Consider the following 10,545-nt stretch of genomic DNA (forward strand, 5'->3'; position numbering starts at 1 on the left):
AGGGCCGGGACCTTACCTCTTCCACAGTGCCTACAGACTCCTGCCACAGAGCAGGGAGCTGTTGTTTTCTCATTCTTGCTCAGTTTAGCTGGCAGAAAGGCAGAATAGGCTTGAACCCTACACCTCACTGGTCCATCGGTCTATGGTTAGTGACTGTGTGGCTCTTCTGTCTGAGGGCGGGCCCAGGTCTGTAGGCAGGAGCAGCAGGCAGCCATGTCCTAAGCCCTGGGAACTGGAGACCTTTACACATCTGTTCGCCTGGTTGGGGGGCAGGAGGAAGTCACCAAAACCTTCCAACATGAGACCAGAGCCGGGAAACAAAGGAGACGCCTTAAGAGGCCAGTGACCTTGGGTCCTACAAGCATCCCACGGACCTCCTCCATCCCCTTTTGTACTTTCGGGTCCCCGACACCCAGTCTTTTCATCATCCTCCAGGTCAACAGGATCGGGTTGACGGGAGATGAGCAGAAAGCTTATCGGATGAAGGTGTTTGAGATGCCCTTCCCGCTAGAAACCAGCTGAGTAAGATGAGCAGTGGGGCCAAGGCCAGCATCCCATACTAACTGCACCCTCCCCTTTTTTTTTTTCCTCTTCCTTCTTCCTCTTTTTCTGGTTTGGAGCCACACGGGATCACTGGAAACCAGTCACCGGAGCAAACCATGAGAAGACTTGAGGATTTAGGGAAAGACTTAGAAGACATGCATCCCATACTAAATAGTGACCTTCTGCACTAAGAGCGGGGACCAGCATGCGGAACCTTCCAGAAGCTTCCATGGCATGCCGCCACCCTATGGTATGCTGGAACCGTGGGCTTGCACATACTTTCCCCCATCTTCACAGCTGGGACAAATCTCAGACATGGTAGTTTGAAGTGAGAGCAATGGGCATATTTGCACCCCAGATTTTGGCAAGCTGCAAATCAGACTCCCTTGCTGATTGCCATGCATTTACCGACCCACCAGGGCCTCCACCATAGCAATTATCTATCCTTCTCCATATTATTCCCAGGGGGATTACATTAGAATTCCAGAGAGATGAGATGGAGTGGGAGTGTTGCTGTTTAACATGTAGATTTCCTGGCCATCCTGAACTAAGGAGGTCTGTTTCTCTGGAGGCAGAGCCGGTAGGAAAGCTCCCTTAGCAAACCCCTAAGGCTATTAATAAATTCAATAAAATTTGAGACTTCAGGCTTAGGGAGTGGGAGAGGAGAGTGGGTGTGCATCTGGCTCTGGCATCTGGAATAAACAGCTGGCGTCAGTCCCAGTTGGCTTGAGAAGCGGCAGCTGTTTTACCTCGAGATATAACTTCGTGACAGGAAAAGGAGGTGGGAATTCTGGGGTTCCAGCTACTCACTGACAACACAATTGGCTCTGCGTTGGATCTCAGGATGTCTCCACTTTGCAGCCTTGAGATTTTGACCCAACGCAAGCACGTGCCCAGATAGATACATGCCCCATCAAGAAGAAAGTCCTCCCAGTTCCATCCTGCAGTGTGGCCAGTAGGGCACAGGGAGCCCTCGGCCAGCCTGAGACTAGGAGAGTCGTCCTTTCAGAAGTGTACAGACAGAATCAAGAACTTTCAAACTAGGCTTGCTTTTCAAAGCAAAGACCCATGGACTGCCTCCCATTGAGCCAGGAAGAGAAGGCACATTAAAGCGGGAGGAAAAAAAAATGGAAAATGAGAGACAAGGAGATGGCAAGGTGGTTCAGCCAGTAAGAACACTTTCTGCCAAGCCTGAAGACCTAAATTCAATCTCCCAGACCCATATGGTGGGAAGAGAGAATTGTCTCTGGCACATAGGTACAAATGTATGCATGTATACGCACGCGCGTGCACACACATGTAATAAAAAAATGCTTAAAAAGAAAGAGAAGAAACAAATCTTTTCCCAGTTGTGAAACATAAAATGTGGGGGGGGGGGCGGGGGGAGCCCAGCTCTACTGTAGACTGGTTGTGCATCCGACTGAGCGGGCAGTTCAGATTCTTTCTTTTTTTTTTTTTTTTTTTTTCTAAAAGCTTGACTGTGTTTCGAAACAGTCTTGGATGGTAGATAGTGATGGAAAAAAGCAAAAAACAAAGATAGAGCTGGCACATGGAAGAGCTGGGATCTGGACCCCCAGTTTCTGTGACTGAAAGGTAAATATGCTTCCTTCCCAAGCAAGCACAATGCAGTATTTCTTCTGCATGTACTGGGAGTCCAGGAGAGTCCTTACTAGGCCACCGAAGCCAATCATTGGACAGAGGAGCTCAAATGAATTCTTAAACTATCAGAGCTGCTCACATTCAATGCAAATTCAGAAACATAGTCCAAAACCACATGTAAAACTTTCGGGGCTGTAGGATATTAAATTGTAAACTATTAGATTACTGGCTATTAGATTATGCGCTGGAGTAGATAACTGAGAGTCAAGCATGTTGGTGCCTACATTTCAGGCACGCCCTGTTTCAGGCATTTAAGCTTGCAGTTGTTCACGACTGTGCCTGGTGTGTTTATCCTAACAATTCAGGGCTGTTATTAAACATGAAACTTCATCAACTACAAGGCAGGCAAGGTCAAAAGGCCCACTTGAGGAGAACAAGATGTGATTTCAAGTGTTTTTCAGTCTCTCTTTTGTACCCAGAGACTCTTCTTGACTACAGGAACTGTGTCTGCTCTGGAATCATGAATTCAGGGCTTGAGGATATAGCTTCGTGGTAGAACATTTGCCTAACATGCTCAGACGCCCTGAGTTTGATTCCCAGTACTATAACTACTCAGAGAAGGAGAGAGAGAGAGAGAGAGAGAGAGAGAGAGAGATCATTCATTCAGCAAATATGTGGAAAGAACCTACCAGATCCATATTAGATCACTCAGATATGCATAGACAGAATACAGGAAGTTCACAGGCAAGCAGGTTAGAGTAAAAAGGACAAAGAAACTTCGCCTCATCCACATGAACTTTAGTTTATCGGGAAACAGATATTAAACAAATAAATATACAGATAAGTGTGCGCTTATGCATTGTCTTTAGGGCCCTGAAAGCAGAATGTGTGGCACAAACAGAAAGGCCAGCAGCCTTGAAAGGTCATCTGCTTTGAGAGAACGTCCATGGAGTCCTTGCTGTGATGGGGCTTGATTGGTCAAGGTTAGAGGACATTGAGAGTTCTGAGTAGGACGTCGGAGAGGGAAGTGTCAGCGGCTAGTGACAGCGCCCTCCACCTGGATGAGGTCATTCAGGATGGCGAGTGAGGAAGGGCAAGGGTGAGACCCAGTTCCTCCCTGGATCACCCAGGGCCCCCAGGATACACTTGATACAGTCCTGTCTCCTGCCTTCCCATAAACCAGGACAGCAATTTCTGGGTCTCAGAAATTTGAACAGTCTCTAACTCAATCCAAACCCATTGCTTCTCAGTGCTTCTAAGCGGGGAGGTGCTAAGGGGAACACAGCTAGTTCACATTTCTTGAGATATCCAGCCTGGAGTCTCAGGCAACCGGATGTTTAAGACAGTTCTCTTGGGAGGGAAGACATCTTGGGTTGGGGGTGGGTACCTCTCTCTTCCTGCTTCCTTATGTTGTTCTCACAGTGGCTTCTTTCTCCAAACTGTTCAGACTGGCTCCTTTGGCAGCAAGAAGCCCTCCCCTGGACCAGTTAACGTTAGCTAACATTTATTGAACACTTAGTGTATACAGGTCCCAAACCAGGCACTTCACATGGACCTCTTACACTCTTGGAGGTGGGGTCAACTCCTGCTTGCACTCCATGGGGGAGGTCCTGTGAGTCAGCTGATCTGAGGTAGGCCGTGATTTAAGCAAGGTCCTCCAGGTCCCCACGTGGAGCCTAAGGGAAGTAATACAGAGATTCCCCACATTTGGGTCTACTGTTTTAAAAGCACAAAATGAATCCCTATTCTGATTCTTCGAGGTGGGTCTTAGCCTGGCTGGGTTGAGCCCTGTTCTGAGGTTGGGCAGCCTAGGTCAGTCTATGATTATTCATTTCAAACAAGAAGGGAGTTATGTGTCAGGTCAGCTCCTGTCTCTTGAGAGACAACAAAGCAAAAAAGCAAACCCCAAACGTCCAAAATGGAGTTGAAGTCATAGTCTCTTCAGGCCAAACCTCCCAGGCAGTCTGGAGGGGGACAGCAGAAGAACATGGACGACTCCTCTAGCATTTCTGAGATGCATGGATTCTCCTCTCTCTGGAGCGGAGCCTTTGTGAGCTCTCTCTAATCCTCCTGTAGCTCAGAGGCCTGGCCACCGGCTGTAAAGCAACCCGGAGCCATGTGATTTGCAGCATGTACCAGCTCGCGGATGGAAGACAGTAATTACCTCCAATTCCAGTTTGGAAAGCTGAACCCTGCCTTTTTCGTGCCTCAAACAATTATTGAAGTGCCTTTTGAAGGACTGGCTAGAAGGGAAAGAGCAAAACAAACCAGAGCCAATTAGAGCCTGGGATTTGAGGGTGGCTTAGACTGGTGCAGTGGGACTTGGGAGGAACTGTGGGAGAGGGTCAGAGGTCACCTCAAAGCTCCAGCTGCCAGCCAACTTGGCCTGGGCCAAAAGAGCCATTACTTTGCCTTTAGAATCAAGGCCCTCGCCCCGGCTGGGGAATGTTTTGCAGGAACAGCTCTGCAGGGCTGTTGAAGAAGGCTCCCTGATTAGATAAGGCCTGGAATGTGTTTGATGTTGTGCAAAACAGTCTCTGACAGCTTTCCTAACTCCAAGGCTTTTCCTCAGCAGAAACCCCCGGCAAGGAACCCAATCACAGAGAGCACTCCTGTAGGGGTGTACCTTGGAGGAATCTGTGAATGTGTGTGCCACTGAGAGTCAAGGTCCTTGGACTCTGGAGCTCTTCTGGCATTTGGGAGGCAGCCTGCAGGGTGTGGAAACCAGGACACACTCCGTGAGGGCTGCAAATGGCCTTGGTGTGGGGAGGTATCTGAGGGCAAGCACTTCTTTACAGACCTCAAGGACGGTCCCACGGCATTCAAAGCTGTGACCCAAAGTGCAGACTGGTGAGTTGGGGCACAGAGGGTTGAAAGTTGGGTTAGAGAGGTCTTGGCCAGGATCTGGTCATGAGATGGATTGCCTGGGAGGCATCTTGAGTTAATAAATTCAGATTGCTTGTCAGGGCAAGGTGGCGCCATCCCGGAAGTTCCGGTTTGAATTTGGGTCAGGATCTGGGTAAACAGTGGGCACCAAATAGCCCACAGAGAAACCACTCTGCTGAATGTCCCCAACTCAAGCTGTGCAGAAGGGCTTTATTTTGTCCCTGACATAAGTGCTTCCCTCTCCATCTGTCTATCATCTACTCACTTACTATACCTCCATGTCTGCCCTTTATTATAAGAAACAGTCCTTGAAGGAATAATATTCCTAGAGAAAGAACAAGAGGAGACGTTGCTTTGAAATGTGTTCACTCGGGTGGCTTGAATGTCAATATTCTGGTGATATCAAAAGCTGGCTCCATCCAGCATGGTGGCGCACGCCTTTAGTCTCAGTGCTTGGGAGGCAGAGGCAGGTGGAGCTCTGTGAGTTCGAGGCCAGCCTGGGCCAGCCAAGGCTATATAGTGAATCCCTGTCTCAAAACTAAATTAAACAAAACCAAAACAACAACAACTAAAAAAAAAAAAAAAAAAAAAAAAAGGCTGGTTCTGTGGTTGGGAGGGAAGAGGTTCATACCGCATCTCCTGCTTGGATAAGAATAGCAGCTGAGAGAGTCACAGCTTTTCTGCCCGTGGGCTGTTGCCTGGTGTACCCTTCCCCTCTCCAGCCCTGTTGGGAAGTGCTGTCACTGGCCTTATCGCAGATGGGGGTGGTGGCGCTAGGGAAAGGTCACCAACCCTCTGAGGACCCACAGAGGGAGCAGCTGTCACCATCCGGAAGGGGCGCAGACATACCAAAGTTCTAAAATATGCCCCGGTTTTAAAATGAAACTTGTTCAGGCTCCCACAGGGCAACATAGAGAGATGGCCAAAGCAGAGTAGGAAGAAAACCATACAGAGCCCTGACTGGATGAAGTGGAGGGGTGGGGGTAGGGTGGGGAATCAAGATAAAGCTAGAAAACTGAGGGACTCTCACGGCTCTGGTTTGAAGGTGAATGAGCCCACAGGCTAACGTTGGTTTTAAATAAGGAGTCCCTAACTGATTGAAAACATATGATCAGGGAAATGCTCTAGATTTTAGAACTGGGTTAACAGTGGCGATCGTCCATCTTTCCCTACACACCGTCCCATGCCGTCATTGTTCAGGAGGAATTCAGACTCTCTCAGGCAGGCCACACGGAAGGAAGGCCCTCCCTTCTTCCCTAGGTTCTAACAAGGACCAGACACATTGCAGATCTAGTCCTGGGGCATTTCCAAGACACAAGAGCAGAGACTAGAGACTAGGGCTGACCTCAACAGTGCAGTGCCTGCCTACCAAGCATGAGACCTGGGTTTGATCCCCCCCCCCCCCGACACACACACACACACACACACACACACACACACACACACACACATACACACACACCACACACACATACACACACACACCACACACACATACACACACACCACACACATATACACACACACATACCACACACACATACACACACACCACACACACATACACACACACACCACACACACATATACACACACATACCACACACACACACACACACACACACACACACAGAAAAAAAATGAGGACGGCAGAGACAACAGCAGTAAAGATGAACTAGAAGGAGGAGGGTGTGTCTGTAGCTTTCTGGAACAAATCATGTACCAGGTGTGATGGCACACACCAGTGTAAATACCGGCACTTGGATACTGAGTCGGGAGGGTTATGCGTTGACCACAGTGAGACAGTGCCTGAAACACACTTCCCTGATGTTCTCTCTAAAGCAGGTCCCCACTGTGTGCAGCAGAGACCGCCCGCTGCTTAGCCTACCCTACCCAAGAGTGTCATGACAGAGGACCTTCGCTGCTGCACGTGAGGCCTGTGCAAAACAAAACAATGGCGGCCCCATACTGCTGACACCCGAATCCATGTGTGATGGGAAGGAATCACGGTAGGAGATGGGGTGAAGACCCAAGCTAGTTGACTTGAGACGATCCTGGACTGGGTAAGTGCCTCGTGGACAGCAGAAACGGTCACGTCAGAGTTACGCGATATAAGAAAGACTCCATTAGCCGGGCGGTGGCGGCGCACGCCTTTAATCCCAGCACTCGGGAGGCAGAGCCAGGCGAATCTCTGTGAGTTCGAGGCCAGCCTGAGCTACCAAGTGAGCTCCAGGAAAGGCGCAAAGCTATGCAGAGAAACCCTGTCTCAAAAAAACAAAAAAAAAAAAAGAAAGAAAGAAAGAAAGACTCCATGAGCCATGGCTGGCTTGAAGGCAGAAGGAGCCAGGAGCCAAGGAAGATGGATGGCTTCTAGATGCCGCCAAAGGCAAGACAGTGGATCTAACCCCTGCACCTCCAGAAATAAGTGAGGCCCTGACCGGCTTAATTATAGCCCCCAGACTTTTGACCCCAGAAGTATAAAATAATGTTTGCATTGCCATAAGGCGCTCTCTGGAAACTCACCAGAGCAGTAACGGGAAACCATTTTACGGTATCACAGATTTCTACTCCAAGGTCATGGGACACCCTCCTACAGGTCCTCTGACCTGGAGCTTGAAGCCATGATAACCACCATGGCGTCTTCCTGGTGGAAGGCTGGAAGTCCTGGAGGTCTTCCTGGCCAAGCCACACCTGAGTGTGAGCAGTTCAGCCCCCCAGGGCCTCCCCAGCTGGGGCCTCTTCTTGGGGAGTAACTTCCCTGTCTGGAGAGATGAGCATGTCAGGGCCTCTGTGCAGTTAGATCCCCAGACCCAGCGGCATGACAAGGAGTTGGTCACACTCACCCCAAGTACCAAACAGTGCTGGACCCCGCAGGAGTGGGGAGGACTTTCTCCCCTTCCTGGAAGCCAGCTGTGACTTCTATGGAGTCCGCAAAGCTGAAGGGTGACATGACAAGTGTCAGTCTCTAAGGGGAGCCATCCTTGGGTCTGACAAGCTGTCTGATGGAGAATACATGGGACTTGTGGTTCCTCCCAACCCTATCACTTCCGTCACGCGGACTTTCTAACTGTTAAGAAACGAGAATTCCTGGAGCTCTGTAACGTTGGGGAAGTCATTTAGGACTGGGGATACAGCTCAACGATGGAGTGCTTGCCTAGCACGCATGAGGTCCAAGATTCAACCCTCGGTCCTGAAAGGGAGAGAAAGAATATCATCTAACCTCAGGCCTCAGTTTTCTCACCTGTGTAACGGGTAAATACACGAGCCGTCATAGCCAGGTACGGAGAAGGGTGTTTACCAAACGTTCAGTGCTTTATGTGTTTGCCCTCACTGCGCTTGTTCTCTGTCCTTGAATATTTATTTGTTCGCTGGTTGATCAGTTTGACTCAAGCTCATGGTCCTTCTGCCTCATCCTCCCGAGTGCTGGGATTGCCGCCGCCAGCCAGGGTCATCACAGCCGGCGGCCACTGGGCACACCAGAAAAGCCGTCTTCACCCTTTGCTGTGACTCACACCGCCAGGACTAGAGAGGAAGTACTGTTGCCTACAGGGTGCTGTGGTAGCCTGGGTGCCCACGCTGCTTGGAAAACATTTTTCCCACGCGCACCTCCTTCCGGAAATAGGCTCTGGTGTGCCACCGCCACATGAGTGGTGGTTGGGAAGGCCAAGCCTGTGTTTAGAGTTATGTAAGCACGATGGAGAGAAGGCATTTCGGTCGCTGACTCACCCACCCACCGGCACCCCAGCCTGGCTCACCTCAACGGCGGTGGCAGGTGGCAGAGTGCCTCGCACGGGAAAACATTCGCCTTGTTTCGAGGCCCGTGGGAGTTGGGCCGCTGGACTGCTCAGGACTTAGCTCACAGGGCCCCTAAGTGGTAAAGGATAAGGGGAAAGACACCCTTACTGTCAGCCAGGGGTGGCCCTGACTGCTGGGTGACGCCGGTGCTGAACAGAAGCCATTGACAACAGGCTGTCCCCTTCGGAGGGAGCAGCCAATGTTCCCCCAACCCTTGGGCCTGGATCTGCCTGAGGAAGTGTCTCCCTCAGTGGCTGATCAGGGTGCTCCCATCATGACTTGTCCAAGAGGGAAGTTTCTATGGAGAACAGAGGGCTCGGGAGAGAAGAAACCGTATCTGCACCAAGTTCCAACTGCAAACCACAGTGTGAGCAACAACAACAAAATTCGACACCCTCTCTGGCGCTGCTGGATCTGAGAACAACAGGACCGAGTTTTCCGACCTCCTCTTAATTTGATCCCCCTGGAAAAGGTTTGAGTTACATTATTTTATCAAAGCAAACCCCCAACAGGTCCCTGTGAGCTAACCTGCCGTCTAGCTAGTTCAGCTTCTTGGCTTCTTGCGCGTGGAGAAGGTAGGAAGGAGAAAGGGGCGGAGAGAGCCCCTACCTTCTCTGTCCTCACTGGCTGACGGGGACCCTGGCACTGCTCAGCCCCCATCAGACACTCTTCCTCCAGGGGTCACAGCTGGCCGGAGGGAGGGAGCGGCCTGCGTTTCTGAGAACCGAACATCTGCTGAAGGGAATGTGAGCCCCAGACACACCCAGATTTGTGGGTTTGTTCTTCCTTTAGTGCTGTGTGATTTAGACAAATTACATAACTCCCTGCACACAGGGAAGATGTCTTCCCGCCCGTTGGAAAAGACACAGAAAAACTGAACTAGGAGATGTGCTTCCCGGGGTGGCCGATGGATAGAAGCTATTTTTATTATAAAAAAAATAAAATAAACACCTGAGTCAAAGATCATAAACTTATAGAATCATCTAGATAGACAGATAATTGTAAGAAATGAGCTGATGTAAATTTTACATGACAAAAACCTGGAAATTAACTTATTAATAATCACAATTGTTTCTGAATGGGATTGTTAAGTAGTATAATTTTCTCCTTTATACTCTTCTATGTTTTCCAAATCCTCAATAAATACGTGTTTCAATTTTACTTGTGTGTGTGTGTGTGTGTGTGGTCATGTACGTGTGTGTCTGTATGTGGCACGCCCATTCACGTGCATGTGTACGTGTGAGTATGAGTACATTGTGTGGAGGCCAGAGGATGATATCTAATGTTCTCTTCTATTGATGTCATCTTATTTTTTGAGACAGTTTCTCACTGAACCTGGAGCTTTCCCTTTGGTTGTACGGGATGGCCAGGCAGCTCCGGGATCTACTTGTCTCGGCTCCGTCGATGCTGGGGTTCCAAGCTGATGCCACCACACCTGGCATTTAAATGGATGCCAGGGATGTGAACTAGGTTCTCCGACTAACACAGAAGGCACTTATCGAAGCAAAACCACCAAATGCCTATGAGCTAACCTGCAGTCTAGGCAGTTTAGCTTCTTGGACTCTTGGGGACTGAGCCGTCACGCCAGCCTAAATATGTATTTCATACTTGAACATTTCACAAAAGAGGTTTTCTTAAGATTTTTATCTCATTTTCAACTACGTGTGTCTGTGTGGTGACTGTGTGCATGTGAGTATAGATGCCTGCGGAGGCTAGCAAATG

General features: G+C 49.6%; 1 long non-coding RNA gene across 1 annotated transcript; it reads left to right on the forward strand.

Annotated features, from left to right (window-relative positions):
- The first annotated feature begins 4,502 nt into the window (after positions 1 to 4,502).
- Positions 4,503 to 9,984, forward strand: LOC143268457 (uncharacterized). Its single transcript, XR_013044400.1, has 2 exons — positions 4,503 to 4,992; positions 6,871 to 9,984. It is a non-coding gene; the product is annotated as an uncharacterized LOC143268457 (long non-coding RNA).
- Positions 9,985 to 10,545: the final 561 nt, after the last annotated feature.

The sequence above is a fragment of the Peromyscus maniculatus genome, chromosome 14 (assembly GCF_049852395.1).
Source record: "Peromyscus maniculatus bairdii isolate BWxNUB_F1_BW_parent chromosome 14, HU_Pman_BW_mat_3.1, whole genome shotgun sequence".
Lineage (NCBI taxonomy): Eukaryota > Metazoa > Chordata > Mammalia > Rodentia > Cricetidae > Peromyscus > Peromyscus maniculatus.